Below are 19,892 nucleotides of genomic sequence, written 5' to 3' on the forward strand. Positions count from 1 at the left end.
ATGGAGGAGATGGAGGAAAGTGAAATCGGTTCACGCGCGGGTCGCCCGATGGGTCGTCGCAGCCCGGGATCATGGGAAGGCGGCAGCATGGGGAGGCCCTCCACCAGCAATGGATCGATGATGGCCGACGATGATGACGAAGGCGACGATGACGATGATGACGTGGAACACGGATGCAGCGGGAGTAAGACTGCGTAAAGCGCGAGATGGGGGAGGGGAGCGAGAAGGGGGAGGGGGAGCCGGCGGAGAGCCGACGCGCGGTGGCACGCGAGGGAGGGAGCGGAGCGACGTTCGGCCGCCGGGGAAGCGAGGGCCAGGCGCTGGCTGCCCGCAAGCCCTCGCGACGTGGCGCTCCGTGACGCTTTTGTCGCTGGGCGCGGCCGCTGCCACGCACCGCCCTCGGCCAGGACCCGACACAGTGCGACCGAACGAGGACACGCACGAACGTATCGGCGGTACGCCGGCGGTGCCGTGGTATGACAAAAAAGCAGATTTTTCGCAATAATTATTTATTTCCCAGCAATTCGCAACCTCCGGTTAGAAGATATTGCGGGGTGGTGGTGGTGCGTCAAAATCATTGCTCGTGATGTCGAAGGGGTCGGAAGATGAGCGTCAGTTCAAATTGTGATTTTAGAACTGTTTTATGAGGACCGGTGTGTTACGCTGGACCGGTGTACTGCCAATATGTCCAAATACACACACACACACACTGTATATATATACTGTATATATAAGGCGACGTTTTTGGCAATGGTCCTTCTTCAGCAAATGCGTCACATCAAGCACAACATTGCTCATCTGCTATGAACAAAAGACCAGTGGCAGTGTTGTTGTTGACAAAACGTGCTGCGTTGTTGTTGTGCATCTCTGGCAACGCAGTGTCAGCATCAAGTAACCTGGACAATTTTAACCGGTACTGAGGGCCAGAACATCCCCAATGCTGAGAAATATACAAATCACTCATTGTCGATTCAACACATTGTGCATTGAACAACGGATTACAACAGCCCCCGGCCCCGACCGCTGGGAAAACTTTGGCAGGACCCTCCTGACAAAGCATTGTCGAGACTCGGCGAAGATTTTCCTGGGGCGAACAAACAGTCGCGCCTGAGAATGCGACGCTGGGAGGTAGGGAAGCTACACGCGGAGCCGTGAGGCAGGCTCGTGAGCACGCTGAAGCGCAGCACCAACTCACGCTGCAGGCTCTGAAATGACACAGCACGTCGCATGGGTTACACGCACCGAACCGAACAGGACGTCTTTACAAACGCAACGGCACGGCGGCCGTTCAAAATAATCAGGTGTTTTTACCTCGCGTTGATGAACCAACGCCGGCTTAAATTACCCACTCCCAGAAGGCCACGGTGGGGCTGATGGGATTTACGTGCAGGGACAGATGCGGGCAGGAGGCGTGTATTATCGTCCGCTTGGTTATTTAATATTTTTTTTAATCCGTGTGCTCAGCGTTCTAAATCACGCCCGCAAGCACGCACACACACGCATGCATACACACGCACACACACACGCACAGACACAGACACACACATGCACGCAGCTGAGCCCACTCGAGAGAGAGCACCAGAGAGCGGCGACCTCTCAAGTGGTGGCGCTCGTGGGGCGGTGCATGGGCCAGGCTCTCATCACGTGCCACGGTAACTGAGCAGCCACCGGTAACCGAGCAGGCTACGGTAACTAAGCAGGCCACGATAACTGAGTAGGTCACGGTAAGCGAGCAGGCCACGCTAACCAGGCAGGCCATGGTAACCTAGCAGGCCATGGTAACCTAGCAGGCCATGGTAACCTAGCAGGCATGCTAACCAGGCAGGCCATGGTAACCTAGCAGGCCATGGTAACCAGGCAGGCCATGGTAACCTAGCAGGCATGCTAACCAGGCAGGCCATGGTAACCTAGCAGGCCATGATAACCTAGCAGGTCACGGTAACTGAGTATGCCACAGTAACCAGGCAGGCCATGGTAACCTAGCAGGTCACGGTAACTGAGTAGGCCACAGTAACCAGGCAGGCCATGGTAACCTAGCAGGCCATGGTAACCAGGCAGGCCATGGTAACTTAGCAGGCATGATAACTGAGCAGGCCATGGTAACCAGGCAGGCCATGGTAACCAGGCAGGCCATGGTAACCTAGCAGGCCATGGTAACCAGGCAGGCCACGCTAACCAGGCAGGCCATGGTAACCAGGCAGGCCATGGTAACCTAGCAGGTCACGGTAACTGAGTAGGCCACAGTAACCAGGCAGGCCATGGTAACCTAGCAGGCATGATAACTGAGCAGGCCGGGCCCAGGCTAGAAGGCACATGGGAAAAACACTCACTTCCTGTGGTCAGTGATACAGTTAAATACCCCACATGTCAATCACACCGCCTCGTATAAATCACAGCGCTCACAGTTTGACTAAAACGACGAAAGATAAATCCATTACTTAATCAACCAAAAGGGCACCATTTTAAGTAGCCAATTAGTGGATTAGCCAGGCAATTCGAGCCACGGGCTAATAGTACTGTTCACTGCCAGATCACCACTGCTTTTGTTTTAGATTGTAAACGCAATTGCTGAGCACAAGCTGCGAAGGCCAAACACAACCAAGCGAGGTTAATATTATTATGACCAAAATTATTATTAGTATCGTGACTATCATAGTATAAGAGCTTGGGGCATATGAGATGATGACGACGTCAAGAGGGAATTTTTTAAAAGTGGAGTAGTGCGAGGGGAAGAAGCAGAATTAGAAAAGCGTTGTGACCTGCAATGTGATGAGTGGGTGAGTGGGTGGGTGAATGGGTGAGTGAATGGGTGAGGTTACAAAAATAAACAAAATTATTCACTCACTCACCCACCGGCTCACTCACCCACCCACCCACTCAGCCACTTACTCACCCACTCAACCACTCCCTCACCATGCTGAAATAAATAAATATATAACCACTTGAGTGTCGCCAGCACTGTGGAGAGAAAGCCATTGAAACTCTGCGCTGGAGAGGCCTTGAGACGAATATTTTACAAAGCTGGCTGCCCTCGAGCGTGAGCGTACGTGCACCGCAGCGCTCGGACACGCTCCGGGAGATTTGCGTCTCAACAAGTAAGGGATCTCGGGCCGGGAGAGATCCTGGCAGCAGCAGCAGCAGCAGGAGGAGGTAACATGATCGGGCAGGCCCTGTGACACAGCACATGTGCTCGACAACACACGCCTAAAGTCCTGTGGCACTTCAGCAACGCGGACGGCCCGCGACTCACCTTCAAATGCTGCATCCGCCACCGAGACAGACTCCCATCATCTGGCCTGAGGCTCACATAGACCCATAGACTCACATGATGACCAATGGATTCACAAAGAGACTCACAGAGACCCATAGATCTGCCATAACAGTCTCCCATCACCTGCCATTATAGACTCACATGGCAACCCATAAACTCACACAAATAACCTTAGATCTGCCCTGACAGTCTCCCACTGGGCTCAACCCCAAACCTGTCAACCCCGTATCAGTGCCTCCCTTATTACAAACCAATTCAGACCTTATTGGTTACCCCATGCACTTATAAATCCCAACGTTCATCCTACAAAGTCCCGTCACAAGGGAGAAATAAAAACAAAGACTATATATATTTGCCCGTATTGTAACGGCTGTACGCCATATGGACCTAAAAAAGCAATTCCCCTGTACACGAATACGAGTAAACCGTATGGGTTGACAGGTATAGAACCCTGCCGTTAATAAACAAGCGACTGTGGCTGGACTGTGGCCGGGCAATTACCGTGGAGTGAGGCAGTGTCAGGTTTATTCACCGGGGTATCCGGTGTGAGTTTTATAGCTCATTGGATTCCTCCAGTACAAATACATATTCCATTTCTGATTTTTTTCAGTTTACTGATAGCAGTGAACATATAACAATTCGCAATACCCCCAAAAGATTCACAATCTGTCGATTCAACAATCACCACATCTCTGTTTCGTGTTAACATCTCCTTTGTATTGTTGTTGTTTTCTCACTTTCGAGTTGTTTATACACTTTTGTTGACTTGGTAACACCCGGGCTATCTGGGCACCGGCTCGCAGCATTTTGCCTTTAGCCGACACCAGGTCAAGTCGATATCCAGGACACAACCATTGGTTAACTTCACCACAAAGTAGTACTCGTTTTAAAGACAGTGGAGGGATGATGGGCTGAGTCAACCACCCCCAAGTAGGCTTGGAGTTAAACAAGCTGTCTCTGTTCCTCCTTGTGCTCAATGCACACGTTAGCTCTCTCTGTCTTCTCACTCCCCTTCACTGGAACAAACTTCCCCTCCACATTAAGCAGTCACCTTCGCTCACTCGTTTCTGCTCCACACTCAAAACTCACACTTATTGTTTCCTCGCTCCCCCTCGTAACCACCAACGTGAAGCTTCCCTGTTCATATTCTCATTACATGGCTTTCACTCATTCCCTATTCATTCAATCCATTCATCATAATTTACAGTAAGTCCCCGGGTTGCGGATGACCCCACTTAGGGGCCGTCCATAAATTACGTCACGCACCTAGCGGGGGGGGGGGGTCAGACATTTGTGACGATGTGTGACGGGAGGTTCTACTTAATTAAATAGACTTTTTAATAAATGTTTTCTCCTACAACATCATAGTGCAGCGCCACATTAAATACGCACTACAATGACAATAGTTTAAAGCGATTTGAAGCATGCTTTTTTTGGGGGGGGGGGGCAGAGCTTTGTGACGTCATATTTGAGGGGGGGGGCTGACTTTTTGTGACGCCGTATAACGATAGGGGGGGGGTCAAAAATCGTCAAAAATCGCGTGACATAATTTATGGACGGCCCCTTACGGAAAACCGACCTTACGGAAATTGTCCCATAAAGGGGCCATCCATTTAGTAGGTACGCAAAAAATCTGTCAAAACTTGACCCCTCCTTGTACGCACGTGGACTTTTTACCCCCCACCTGCGTTAGACGCTTGACGCACCCCCCCCCCCCCTAATCCTATAGAACGGCCGATGTTTCATCCACGCAGAAACAATCAAGAATTCATAATATCCACGTGTTTAAGCAAACAGATACAGTGAGGGAAAAAAGTAATTGATCCCCTGCTGATTTTTTACGTTTGCCCACTGACAAATAAATGATCAGTCTATAATTTTAATGGTAAGTTCATTTTAACAGTGAGAGACAGAATAAAAACAACAAAAATCAAAAAAACGCATTTCAAAAATGTTATAAATTGATTTGCATTTTAATGAGGAAAATAAGTATTTGACCCCCTCTCAATCATAAAGATTTCTGGCTCCCAGGTGTCTTTTATACAGGTAACGAGCTGAGATCAAGAGCACACTCTTAAAGGGAGTGCTCCTAATCTCCGCTTGTTACCTGTATAAAAGACACCTGTTCACAGAAGCAATCAATCAATCAGATTCCTAAACTCTCCACCATGGCCAAGACCAAAGAGCTCTCCAAGGATGTCAGGGACAAGATTGTAGACCTACACAAGGCTGGAATGGGCTACAAGACCATCGCCAAGCAGCTTGGTGAGAAGGTGACAACAGTTGGTGCGATTATTCGCAAATGGAAGAAACACAAAAGAACTGTCAATCTCCCTCGGCTTGGGGCTCCATGCAAGATCTCACCTCGTGGAGTTGCAATGATCATGAGAACGGTGAGGAATCAGCCCAGATCTACACGGGAGGATCTTGTCAATGATCTCAAGGCAGCTGGGACCATAGTCACCAAGAAAACAGATGGTAACACACTACGCCGTGAAGGACTGAAATCCTGCAGCACCCGCAAGGTCCCCCTGCTCAAGAAAGCACATATACATGCCCGTCTGGAGTTTGCCAATGAACATCTGAATGATTCAGAGGACAACTGGGTGAAAGTGTTGTGGTCAGATGAGACCAAAATGGAGCTCTTTGGCATCAACTCAACTCGCCATGTTTGGAGGAGGAGGAATGCTGCCTATGACCCCAAGAACACCATCCCCACCGTCAAACATGGAGGTGGAAACATTATGCTTTGGGGGTGTTTTTCTGCTAAGGGGACAGGACAACTTCACTGCATCAAAGGGACGATGGACGGGGTCATGTACCGTCAAATCTTGGGTGAGAACGTCCTTCCCTCAGCCAGGACATTGAAAATGGGTCGTGGATGGGTATTCCAGCATGACAATGACCCAAAACACACGGCCAAGGCAACAAAGGAGTGGCTCAAGAAGAAGCACATTAAGGTCCTGGAGTGGCCTAGCCAGTCTCCAGACCTTAATCCCATAGAAAATCTGTGGAGGGAGCTGAAGGTTCGAGTTGCCAAACGTCAGCCTCGAAACCTTAATGACTTGGAGAAGATCTGCAAAGAGGAGTGGGACAAAATCCCTCCTGAGATGTGTGCAAACCTGGTGGCCAACTACAAGAAACGTCTGACCTCTGTGATTACCAACAAGGGTTTTTCCACCAAGTACTAAGTCAAGTTTTGCAGAGGGGTCAAATACTTATTTCCCTCATTAAAATGCAAATCAATTTATAACATTTTTGACATGCGTTTTTCTGTATTTTGTTGTTTTTATTCTGTCTCTCACTGTTCAAATAAACCTACCATTAAAATGATAGACTGATCATGTCTTTGTCAGTGGGCAAACGTACAAAATCAGCAGGGGGTCAAATACTTTTTTCCCTCACTGTAGTCCACCGCTGGACTATCTAACTCATTTGAAGGCAAAATTAGACAAATTATTATCGAAGCTTTACCCCCCCCCCCCCCCGTTTCCTATGCGTACGTACATTGTCAGTAGACCCCCCATACGCAAGCGTACGCATTTCGGTTAACCGCCCCTCCCCCCTCCATGTGTACGTACTAAATGGAGGGCCCCAAATCATGCAATGTTTGCGTTAGTTACGCAAGAGCGAGTCGTGCAGCGCGGCGAGGTTGCGGGTGAAGACTGCGGAGCGAGGAGGCGTCAGGCGTTCGGAGATGTCTCGGCCTAGCCTAATGGAAAAGTCAAGGCCGAGCCTACTTTCTGTTAACAATTAATATTTAAATGTTTCGTCGTATTCACAAACAATCAGATACAGTATATGTTCCATTAGTTTAATTATGAGAAGTGTTAGGGTAAATAAAAGCATCATAGGAAGTGCAGAGGGTATGTACTGTGATGTGATAAAGGTAGCGATATTAAACGAACTACAGCGCAGTACAGTACTGAGAGAAAACCAACCTAGTAATCGGGTAGGGGAGGCACAACTATGGCACAACTATTTCCGGCTACGAAATTTTATCGTTGATTTTGGAGGGAAATTGTTCAGTTTCCGACATACGGAAAATCCGAGTTACGGATCGTTCATGGGAGCTTCACCCTTTCGTAACCCGCGGACTCCCTGTACTGTCATCGATTTTGCTTTCACCAAATTCACGCATCACAAATTTGCCCATTGCTTCCTCTAATCTATTACAGTCACCTAATCTCCATCAATACATTCGTATGTACTATTGTTACATCTGTGTAAAGTGCCTTGGATAAGGCGCTATATAAATTATTTTAAAATAATTGCGATCCGCTCCCTCTCACGCTGATTCACCGGGCCTAGTGAACGTAACTCTGGTGCGTCGTCTTCACGCGAATTTGAGTGGTAAAGAATATTTCCCTAAGCACAAAAGCCAATGGCATGTATCGCGATCGTAAGAGTCGATGTTAATCAATGGGTCAGTAAACGTCAACTCTGATGAATGTTGAACTTCTTTCACACCATACTTAGCCAACCCTGATAATCAGAGGTGCGGGTGCAGGACAACAAACTAAACACAAAACGCAGTTCTAAAGAAGTGAGTTTTCAATCTAAATTTTAAAGTGCATCGCCCCAGTGGCCTCCTAAGGAAGAGCGTTCTGAAAGCGCTCGATGCGATGACCACCGTCTCTGTTCGATGGCTAAGCCAAAAGCCACCGCTGCTGCTGCGAGGATGAGCGGAGTTTGCGTGATGACGGTTTATGCCCCTTGACGAGATCAGCGAGGTGTCGTGGGTTCGTACTGTACGCACGTTACCTGTTGTGCCGGGACGCAATGGCTCTCTCCTCAGGCGACGCCGCGAGGGGACCGAGCGGGAGGTTGGTAACGGCGGTGGCCGGATCGAATCCCCGTTACGCGATTAAATCCGGCGCACGGCAGGAGACACCGGTGACTGTGGCCGGCACACGTGGTCGTTACCCAGACCCGCGCGCCCCGCGTGCCAATCCACTGATGAATGAGGGGGGGGGCTCTCCCCCCTACGCGCTGCTCCAGCCGTGGAGGCTGTTCCAGCAAAACCTCCACCGCTGGGCGGTGCGGGGGTTGGCGAAGGCCCGGGGGCATCGCACGGACGGTGGGGAGCGCAGAAGTACAGCACAACAGTGCAACCGCCCCCGACCGTCCTCTCTCTCTCTCTGCCACCCAGCACCACGTCGCTCCGTGGGCAATATAGCAACCCGCCTGTTGCTCGCCCGCTCCCAATCGCCCGACAAGGCTCAGCACCTGCTTGGATTTCAATATCAGAGTAAAAATGAGTCCTGTGCTTCATACTAACCACTCTTGGCAGCAGCGGCAGCGGCAACTGGGAAACACTTAATCCAGAAGGCTTAATATCTAATATCCCCCCCCCCACTCTTAATCGCTATGGCAACCGCAGTGTGTGGCAAGGCTGGTTCCAAAGTCGAGCGCCTCCGCCGTCGGGGATGCGCAGATTCATCGATTGCAATCAACTCTCCTTCCACTCGCGGTGCATTCATAGAGCCAACCCGTCCAAGTGGACTGCAACAAGCAGCACTTGTCAACACGAAGTCGTAATAGATAAAAGAGTCCAACACGCTTATTTTAACGGGGCAGGGTTATTGTTGCGAGAGTTTTGGGGGGAACGTGACGGCGATACATAGGCAGGAGGGATATTCCAAAGTGGAGCAGTGCGAGGGGAAGAATCATAAAGAGAAGTGAGGTGACCTGCAGTGCAGTGGATAAGTGGGTGAGTGAGTTAGTGAGTGGGTTAGCGAGTGGGTGAGTCCCATGATGGGTGAGTGAGTAGGTGAGTGGGTTCGTGAGTGGCTGAGTGGGTTATTACAACGCCGTGCAGTATCCTATGGTTACTACCACACCACCACGCAGTATCCTATGGTCAGTACCACACCACCGCAGTGTTAACCAGGGCAGGCCTGCCAAATTCGAAAGGCGAACTCCTGCAACATGCGCGGAACGCGCTTACCCCTGGGCCACGGGTCACACTGCCCCGCCGGGGTCAAGGCGAATAACGGGCTCCACGTGACCCCCAGCTGCCACTAGAAGCCGCCATAACTCAGGCCACGTTAAGTGTCGAACGCCCGCTGGCAGGAAGTCACGGGACAGATCCAAGTGCCATGGATTGACTGAGACCACCACAGCCAACCCCACATACACACCCCCCCGCAGCGCATTCACCAATTCTCTTTAAACCTGTCTTTCCCTGAAAAAGGGCAACGGGCCGAAACGGCTGGATTGCCCTTTCTCCTCGGTTGAATTTGAACCACACATTTGCTTTGCACGTCCACCAGCGTAGCTACGAACTGCACACTTGCAGAAAACGGCGCTACCGCGCTAGCTTCTGTGTGCCATGTGATTCCACCCCCGTGTGATTGTAATCTGATGGGGAGCGATGGTGTGGCAGTTAGCACAGCGCGCAATGAACCCAGCGACATGAGTTTGATTCCCACTCGTGACTCAACATGAGTGACAAACGTCGGAAGCAGGTTCTGGGCCTCCCCTTGGTCGCCTCGGCCTAAAATGAGTACCAGGTGCGGTATGTGCAAAACATCGAGCACTTGAGATACAAAGATAGCCGGGCATGGTGCTGGCGACACAACCCCCTCGTGCACCGTGCCGACCTTCATAGATGTCACTCCAACTGCAGCACTAGCCCCAACAGTCGGTTAAAGGCTATACGGGGATCTTTGTGTTTGTATATCATGTGATTGTTATGTAATTGTGTGGTTTAGCAGGTCGTGCACATTAGGGTACGTTTACGCCTGCAAAATAAACATCATATTACGTGAAAGCATCTGTTGGCAGAGTGACTCACAATGTTGACAAGTTAAATATTTAAATCAATATTTACCAACAGTAAACAATGATACTCAGCACCTTCATTAATATAATAAAATGTTTGCACTTCAAGTGTCAGTCATCTTTGCTCTTTACATCAACAATGCATTTATTAATAATTATGATCCAGCCCTATCCCAGGGTCAGGGTTAATAACCTGGCCCTATCCCAGGGTTAGGGTTCATATCCTGGCCCTACCCCAGGGTCAGGGTTCATAACCTGGCCCTATCCCAGGGACAGGGTTCATAACCTGGCCCTACCCCAGGGTCAGGGTTAATAACCTGGCCCTACCTCAGGGTCAGGGTTCATAACCTGGCTCTACCTCAGGGTCAGGGTTCATAACCTGGCCCTATCCCAGGGTCAGGGTTCATAACCTGGCCCTACCCCAGGGTCAGGGTTCATAACCTGGCCCTATCCCAGGGTCAGGGTTCATAACCTGGCCCTACCCCAGGGTCAGGGTTAATAACCTGGCCCTACCTCAGGGTCAGGGTTCATAACCTGGCCCTACCCCAGGGTCAGGGTTCATAACCTGGCCCTATCCCAGGGTCAGGGTTCATAACCTGGCCCTACCCCAGGGTCAGGGGTTAATAACCTGGCCCTACCCCAGGGTCAGGGGTTAATAACCTGGCCCTACCCCAGGGTCAGGGTTCATAACCTGGCCCTATCCCAGGGTATGAATCATTTAAAAACGGATTCTCATGTTTTGTTGATGTATTTTTTGTTATAACCCCATACCTGAGGGCTTATTACAGTTGCTGAGCACAGGCATCACAGTGCCAAGTGGCCAGCAACGAACAGCACTGTTATCAAAGTTGCAATAGATCTATCAGAATTTACACAATTCTTTAATTGAACAACGTTAGCATTGTTATTAAGACCTTTGGAGAAAGAGATGAAGATGATGAAGGGAGGAATTCCAGAGTGGAGCAGTGCAAGGGAAGAAGCAAAAAGAGAAGTGGGGTGATCTGCAGTGTGGTGAGAGGGTGAGTGATTGACTAAGTAGGTGGGTGGATGAGTCTATGAGTGGTTAAGTGAATGAGTGATTGGGTGGGTGGGTGAGTAAGTGGGTGAGGAAGTAGTTGAATGAGAGGGTGGGTGGGTAAGTCAGTGAGTGGTTGAGTGATTGAGTGAGTGGGTGAGTGAGTTAGTGGGTGAGAGATAAACGAGTGGGTGTGAGTGGACGAGTAGGATTTTGGACTTTTGACTTGCTAAATCATATCTCTCATTTTGTCCTGGACTTTGTCTTACAAACTAAACACTGTACTCATGACTGTGACCTTTACTCCAAAGAGCATTACTGCGTACACACCTAATTCAGTAACTTACTTATCCAGTGGTAATTATGGATCTGAACCATCAAATCTCCAGACGCCCCAAATATGCACCGTACCAAGGACGTAAACGCACGAGGCTCTCACTCATTTTCTGTGAATGCCCCAAACACCTGGAATCCCATTGCCTAAAGTAAACTCATAGACTCACAGAAATCCATAGACCCATACAGAGACACAGAGTATAAATCACTATAGACTAGCATTGCCCAGAGACTAACACTGCCCAAGGACTTACATTTCCTGGATATTAACAATGCCCATTTGACTCACACACCTGCGTCTCTTTACACATTAGTACAAAACACCCTGTATACGTTTCATGTTTCTATAACTAAATGTCAACATAATCTGCTGGAGTTGACTCACGCTACAGGGAATTTATTATGTAACAGTGACGTGTGTTTGTGACAGTTGATTTCAAGCCGATTTCTATTTGCATCATTGCGGTCACTTTACTGGTTTGCATCTGTCATTTTGTGTGTATGTTGAATTTCTTTCACGCTATACGTAGCCAAACGTGCTCAGCGGTTGGTACGGTTTTGGGTCACCCAGCTCAAATCTCTCTTGCAAATTAGGCCCAAGGTGGTCTCCAGAGTTCTAGTCTGGTAAAACAGAACCCAACTTGAAACTTGGCAGACACACAGGCAATGCAGTCCATCACGTGGCATTAAAAAAAAATGAGAGCTTTAAACCGTTGCCAAATTAAGTGCAGAAGTAAATTGAATATATGTTGAACTTCTTTCGCATCGTACGTAGCCAACCATGCTAATCGGAGGTGCGAATGTGATGGGAGTTGTTGTTTTTTTCATCTGAGCCACCTGAACTGGGGATCTGGGTGGTACAAGCACAGCACTGTGATCTCCGAGCCGTGTGGACAAGCCCGCCGGCTGATATGGGCAGGAGAGAGCAGCAGCAGCAGCACAGCAAGTGGGCTGCTCAACAAGTCTTCAAGGGAATAACGCCGCTGGCAGCGGTCCCCTCATCTGTGTGAAATTCTCCGGTTTCCTCCGGAATGAAAAAACAATAACTCTAAAATAACTTGCCAAACGTCTCAATGCAGGACCCTACTGTATCTCTGCAAATTAACACAGAACCATAAGAGTCTTCAAGGTGCCAAAGTCTGCCTCAATGAGCCTCTGTCATTAACAAAGGACCCTAAGAATATTCAACATGCGTTGATCACATTTCACTAAAACGCTCCTTGGAAAGGAAATTGCCAAGCATGCCAATGGATGACCCTCTGGGGAAAGGGTCTTGAGATTCGGCGAGGCTTTGCTGGATACAGTGTACGACACCGCTATGTTTATCGTTCAATGTATTGTGCTCCACGAAAATAAGAGAACATCTCAGTGGGCTCTGCCTGTTAGGATGGGGATGGTGTAATTTAATTTGTATGTGTGTGGCTGATCTGTTTACTTTTCTTGTACTTTGCACTACGATCATGTTTTTGTATTGGGCATCTGTGAAAAATAGTGTTATAGCTCATCGGATTCCTCCAGTATGAATACGTATTCTGATTCTGATTCTATACACATGGCGCTATGCACACGGGGTGACATACACGAAAAATACAAAAATCCCCCCAAAGCCTTAACAGACTGTCGGGGCAAGTGCTGTTAGTGAGCACCTATGAAGGCCAGAACGGCACACGAGGGGGTGGGTGGCCAGCACCACAACAAGCTGCCTTTGTCTCCCCAGTGGCGATGTTTTTACACACTGCACCAGGTACTCATTTGAGGCTGATTCGACCTCGGGGAGGCCCAGGACCGGTTCAGATAATCTTCACTGATGTTGGTCGTGAGCAGGAATCGAACTCGAGTCGCCATGTTCGTAGCGGAACGTGCTAATCGCTACACCACCGTTCCCCACGTACACACACACTACACGCTGGTACGTGGAGAACAAGGCAGAGACCCAAAGATTCACACAAACTGGGTAGTAATTACACCAGGTTCTGAAGTGTTGTGAGGTGATGGTCTCAGCCCCTGTCATCAGTGACTCTGAGAGACTTAAAAACTCCTACAGACAACCCACACACACAGAGACCCATAGATTCACACAAACTGGGAAGTGATTAAACTGGGTTCTCAAGTGTCGTGAGGTGATGTTCCCAGCCCAGTCACCAATGATTGAACAATAAAAATGTGGCCCAATTCTCGTCTCCTATTTGACTGTCCCATAATGCACATTACTCTCACGTGGGAGTGCGAGTGGCAAATCCTGCACTTTACTGTGTGTGGACCAGCGGTCACTTGAAGAAGAAGGGATCTCAGGGGCAGTTCTGTGCTATCCGCTTCCGTGGGCCGTTCTCTAAAACAAAGGAGGGTCGCACTGCTCTGCGGGAGAGACGCGAGTGGATTCCTCGTCTCAGACGCCAAGACGCCGACGAGCACAACCGTGTGGTCACGAGCACACGACGCGGGGAGCACACGACACGGAGGACATCGGACGGCACCACCAGATACGATAGACAAGAGAGCACAAGGGACAATGTATCGAGGACAAGACAGAACACGATGGACAATAAGAGGCGGCACAAACAGCACAAGGCCACAACAGAGACAGAGAGACAGCACAACCGGCAGGACAAACGAACGGAAGAAGAGACGGGACACGAGAATCGGACGGCACGAGACGAGACGGAGCTCCCACTCGGGTGGAGACAGCACGGGGGAGACAGGAGGGGAGCGGACAGGCTCTGCACGGAGCACTGTAGCCACTGTCTTCCGTGCTGTGCTACGCCAAGGTCCACTCAGCCACAAACTTGACCTGCCTACTCTCCCTCCTGGGCTATGGCATTTGTCTAACCCCGTGTCTCTGCCCTCTCTGTCCTAGACTGTTGTCCCTGTGCCTCAGAGTCCTCGTCTCTGTGTCTGATATGTCCCTGTCCAAGACTGTGTGTCTCTGTGTCTCTGTCCCAGACTCTGTGTCTCTGTATCTCTGTCCAAGACTGTGTCCCTGTGTCTCTGTGTCTCTGTCATAGATTATGTGTCTATGTGTCTCTGTCCCAGACTTTGTGTCTCTGTGTCTCTGTCCTAGACTTTGTGTCTCTGTCCTAGACTTTGTGTCTCTGTGTCTCTGTCCCAGACTCTGTGTCTCTGTGTCTCTGTCCAAGACTCTGTGTCTCTGTGAGTCTGTCCCAGACTCTGTGTCTCTGTGTCTCTGTCCAAGACTCTGTGTCTCTGTCCCAGACTCTGTGTCTCTGTGTCTCTATGTCTCTGTCCCAGACTCTGTGTCTCTGTCCTAGACCTTGTGTCTCTGTCCTAGAATTTGTGTCTCTGTGTCTCTGTCCCAGACTCTGTGTCTCTGTGTCTCTGTCCTAGTGTCTCCGTGTCCATGTGCCTTCTTGTCTGTGACCGGCTGTCGTCTGCGTCCTGTCTGCATGTCCCCGATTCATCTGTGTCTGCCACGACTGTATTCCCATGTCCCCCTGTCCCCGTGTCTGTCCCGTTAACCTCGTGTCCCTCCTCTCTCCGTCCCCGTGTCTGTCCTCCTGTCTCCCTGTCCCCATTAACATCTCCCTGTCTGTGTATGTCTGCTTCCCCCCTGTCCACATGTCTATCCTCAATCTCACGGTCCTTGTACAGTTATCTTGTCTCCATGTCCCCGTTTCTGCCCTCCTGTCTCTGTCTCAATGTCCCGTGTCTGTCTTTCCTCCGGTCTCGCTCTCCCTGTGTTCCGTTATTCGCCTGTCTCCCTGTCCCCCTCTCCCAGTGTCCGTGTCCATCCCGATACTCTAGTGTGTCTCCTCCTGTCCCCCTCTCCCAGTGTCTGTGTCCATCCCGATATTCTAGTGTGTCTCCTCCTGTCCCCCTCTCAGTGTCTGCCCCCTATCCCCTGTCCCCGTGTCCCCTATCCCCTGTCCCCTATCCCCCTATCCCCGCGTGTCCGTGGGCCCAGGCGCGGTCCCGTTAGGACCGCTATGGATCTTGCGTCGGCCACGCGCCATGGAGGCTCCCAGCCACCACCACCACCACCAAACACATCGTCAACAACCACTCACCACCACCAAACACATCGTCAACAACCACTCACCACCACCGAGCCACCAACCACAACAGCCAGGACGAATAGCGGACAGCAAAACAACCAATTGCCACGACCAGCACAACAACAACAACTACCATAACCAACATCGTCATACACAACCACCGCCAACCACCATGACCGAAACAACAACCGCTACCACCACCTCATGAGGCAGCAGCAGCCCGCGTTCGGCTCGCTCAGCGCTCCGTGCGAGACGGTGACAGTGATGATGATATTGGTGATGGTGATGTTGGTGATGATGATGGTGATGATGATGTGAAGTGAGCGCGCATCCCTCACCTCGTCTCGGACAATGACCGGGCCGCGGGTAGCGGTCCGCCTCTGTCTGTAGCCTCCTCTCCCTTTCTCCCTGCGTCTCCCCCTCCACTCCTCCTCCTCCCTGCCACTCCTCCTCCTCACGACCTCCGCCTCCTCCTCCCCCGCCTCCTCCCTCCCTCCCAATCCCTCCTCTCCTCCCTTTGCCGCAGCTCCGCGTCACGCCGCCGCTCGGCGTGCTCCCAGCGTCGTGACGTCACCGCGCCCTCTCGCGCGCTCGCACAGAATCGAGAATGTTGCTATTTATATTTTTATTTATTTTTATTTTTTGTACTGGAAAAGGATTCCGATGAGCTATGAAGTTATTTTTCAGGGACTTCCCGCAGGGAACAACCCAGCTCCGAGCCGAGGTCGCCCCCCGACTGCGCTGTGTGTGGACCCTGGGCACCTTGACAAGGGTCCTGAGATCGTCCCAGGCAGTTCGCTATGGTTACAACTAATATCGAGGTCCACCCAAGTCCTTCTCAGATTCCCAGGGTTCTTACAGGGACCGCTCAAGATCCCATCCAGGTGGCTATCGTTACAGTTCGTATCCAACCAGCTCCTCAGGTTCATGTGCTTTTCGGAACCATCCAGGTCCTTCTAAATTCGACCAGGTACTATAGGGGCCGTTCAGATCACACCTGGAGTCCGAGAGTCACAGTGGCTACCCAGGTTACCATGATCCGACAGAACCCACCCAGGTTCTTATTTACAACAGGAACCGCTAAGATCCCAAAAAGTCCTGATCCCCCCTGTAGGGACATCCCGGATCCTTCCAGGGTTTCCTAAAAGCCCCATCCAGGTCACTATGGTTACAGGTTCCCAGGATCCTACACGTCCTTCTCAGATGTATCGGGTTCTAGAGAGACCGCTCAGCTCCCATACAAGATTCCTAGGATTATACAGCAACTATCCAGATCCGTGTCCTCCTATGGGGCCGATCTACTCACACGGCCCTGTGCTGCTATGGGGCCCATCCTGAACCCTAGCGTTTCGTAGAAATCACTCGGGTCCCTATGGTTACAGGGTCCATCCAGGAAACCCCCTGGTCCCTGTGCTTCTACAGGAAATACCCAGGGCCCATCCAGTTCCCTGGGGTCCAAGCACAGGCACCCACGGCCTTAATCTTTCTCTACAGACTAACCTGGTCCCTAGGGTTCTAGAGATTGTACAAGGATTAGTATGCTAGCTCAGTAGCCTCCTCACAGGGTACATCGAGATCCATACTGGGCCCATTTCACGACCCTCAGCTTCAAGAGAAGGGGCATCCCGACTCCAACAAGCACGGGGAGGGGGGGGGAAGCGCTCACTCCGCAGGAACAGCCAGGAGGAGGAGGGGGAGGAGGGGGAGGAGGAGGGGGGGAGAAGGGTGTGGAGGAGGATGTGGAGGAGGAGGGGGAGGATGTGGAGGAGGGGGAGGGTATGGAGGAGGATGTGGAGGAGGGGGAGGGTGTGGAGGAGGAGGGGGAGGAGGAGGAGGGTGTGGAGGAGGAGGGTGTGGAGGAGGAGGGGGAGGAGGGGGGGATGGGGAGGAGGGGGATGAGGAGGGAGGAGGAGGGGGAGGGTGTGGAGGAGGAGGGTGTGGAGGAGGAGGGGGAGGGTGTGGAGGAGGGTGTGGAGGAGGGGGTGGAGGGTGTGGAGGAGGAGGGGGAGGGTGTAGAGGAGGAGGGGGAGGGTGTGGAGGAGGAGGGTGTGGAGGAGGAGGATGAGGATGCTGCTGCTGCTGTCCCCGTCAGCAGGGGGACGCTGCGTGGCCGCGGGGGAGTCGCCGCGGTGGAGCCGTGGCGCAGTCGGCGGCCAGTGACGTCTCGGGGAGCCCCCCACCACACAGGGGGGGGGGGGCTGTGATGACGCCACGTGGTGCCCCCACCGAGACCCCCACCTCCCACGCTGTGTAACAGCTATGCCTTGATTGGACACCCATGAGTCGTAGCTGCTCACCTATTCGTATTTAAAGCAAAAAGCCGTGTTTTTGTACGCATTCCGTCAGCCCCAAGGGACCTTTACTGAGAGCGCATCGTGGTGGCAACAGCAGCAGTGATCGTCAACACAAGCGGAACTTTTCGATTTAAAGCTTTCGTGACTGCAGGGATTCATCTTCTTGGTTCTTTCGGTAAAGTCACGTAGAAGGGAAGTAATAAAATAATAAAAATAAAACATAATAAAATAAAATAATTCTCACGACGTTTCGGCTACAACGCAAGCAGCCGTCTTCAGGTGAAGAATGAGACACTACCAAGCTAGGAGCTTATATATAAGCTGGGTTGGAGGTGGAAGAGCGCCTTAACAAAAAGAATGTGCATATGAAGAGGAATTTAGCATATTCATGGGAAATGCGTAGGAGGTGGGCGGGGGGGTTTCAAAGTCATATTATGCCCATGCATTATGCAGGATCAGCAGCACCAAGGGGGGGTGCAGGGAGTAGCATTAACAAAGGAAAGGAATGTTAATGATATGTAGCTGCAGTTACTAAACAACCACGTAGAAAACTAAAGTATAAACTACATAAAAAACTAAAGTATAAACTGCATAGCACCATCAGTATACTTACTATACTCTACAATAAGCTGAGTTACTAACAGCAAGTAATACATTACAATTCTACGTCGTAAAAATTATATAATATGCTTCCATCTAAACTTTATTCTCTTACATCACACGAGCATATACCGTACTATATACTGCCATAGATAAACCCAACATTAAATTATATACTGTATTGCTATAAACCACCCTATACCTTATACATTTTAATATAACACTATGTATTATTCTACCCACCCTAATGTGTATCACACTGCTATATGTTTACTATACAATTACGATACTATATATTACTTTGTACAATGTATTAAGCATATAAATGTTATACTATTTGTTATTATACACTGTACCATTGACCGTCGTGTCAATGGGTGAGTCGTGGGGGGAAAAAATTTGCAGCGGAGCAAAGAATCCATTCCCTGCGGAGAATACAATGCCAGTGAGTGGAACGCGGTCTGAAAGTCACCGTAAACGTGAACACAATCAGTTAAGATCCGAAATGGTTTATTACGTCCTTCCAATGATTGCTAAGCCAGAATCCATCTTCTCGGTTAAAATTGTCTCTGTGTTTGTATATGTGGATCGCCTCATGAACGAATCTCTCATGATAGCCAGATGGCTTGCAGAGAACCTCTGTCTTGGAGAAGTCAATGTCATGTGAGCCCACTGAATTGTAACAGTGATCTGCCACGGCTGAGGTGTTTGTCCTACCGTGTTTCAGGTCTGCTTTATGTTCACGGATGCGGTCCGAGACATGTCGTTTGGTTTCCCCAATGTAACTGCTACCACAGAGGCAGGATCCTTCTTGTTGAGGAGCCTTTCAAGACCATCACCTTACCCTACATTGCTGGGGTCACAAAAAAGATCTCCAAAATCCTGATTAAACACAAGATCCAGGTCCGATTCAACAGAGTACATAAAATCCGTGATCTGGTACCGTCTGTAAAAGATGTGGTTCCAGACATACAGTACCCTGGCGTCTAGAAACTAAGTTGCCTCTGTGGTAGCAGTTACATTGGGGAAACCAAACGACATGTCTCGGACCGCATCCGTGAACATAAAGCAGACCTGAAACACGGTAGGACAAACACCTCAGCCGTGGCAGATCACTGTTACAACTCAGTGGGCTCACATGACATTGACTTCTCCAAGACAGAGGTTCTCTGCAAGCCATCTGGCTATCATGAGAGATTCGTTCATGAGGCGATCCACATATACAAATGTAGTGGTGGTATTGACGTGCGCCGACTGTGACAGTGATGGATCACGGGGCGGCGCGGGGTGCGGGGTTGGGCACGCGTTGTGGGCGTGGTGTGGACGCGCGCGCCGGGAGTGACAGATGACGAGGCGGCGCGGAGGGAGTGGTGAGGCACGATGAGATGTGGGAAAAGAGGATCGTAGCCAGCACCCGGCGATTGGTCGAATAAGTGGGTGCTCGCAGCGACGTCCGCAGGTGGGGTATAAAGGGGGACGCGCGAGAGCACTCGGAAAGAGTTACCCAGTTGAAGACCCGAAGACGGAGCTGAAGACCTAGTGAAGCCGAGTAGCTCAGTGGCGTTAGTCGCCGAGTAGCT

The 19,892-nt window shown here is 50.6% G+C and overlaps 1 protein-coding gene across 1 annotated transcript in view; it reads right to left on the reverse strand.

The window, feature by feature from the left end:
* Window positions 1-15,874, reverse strand: part of ST3GAL3 (ST3 beta-galactoside alpha-2,3-sialyltransferase 3) — a 223,827-nt gene extending 207,953 nt beyond the window's left edge. Inside the window, exon 1 of the mRNA XM_078867490.1 lies at window positions 15,757-15,874. The gene's annotated coding sequence lies outside the window, so the exon portion shown is untranslated. The remainder of the gene's footprint in view (window positions 1-15,756) is intronic.
* Window positions 15,875-19,892: the final 4,018 nt, after the last annotated feature.

Source organism: Lampetra fluviatilis, chromosome 24 (genome assembly GCF_964198595.1).
Source record: "Lampetra fluviatilis chromosome 24, kcLamFluv1.1, whole genome shotgun sequence".
NCBI classification, from domain to species: domain Eukaryota; kingdom Metazoa; phylum Chordata; class Hyperoartia; order Petromyzontiformes; family Petromyzontidae; genus Lampetra; species Lampetra fluviatilis.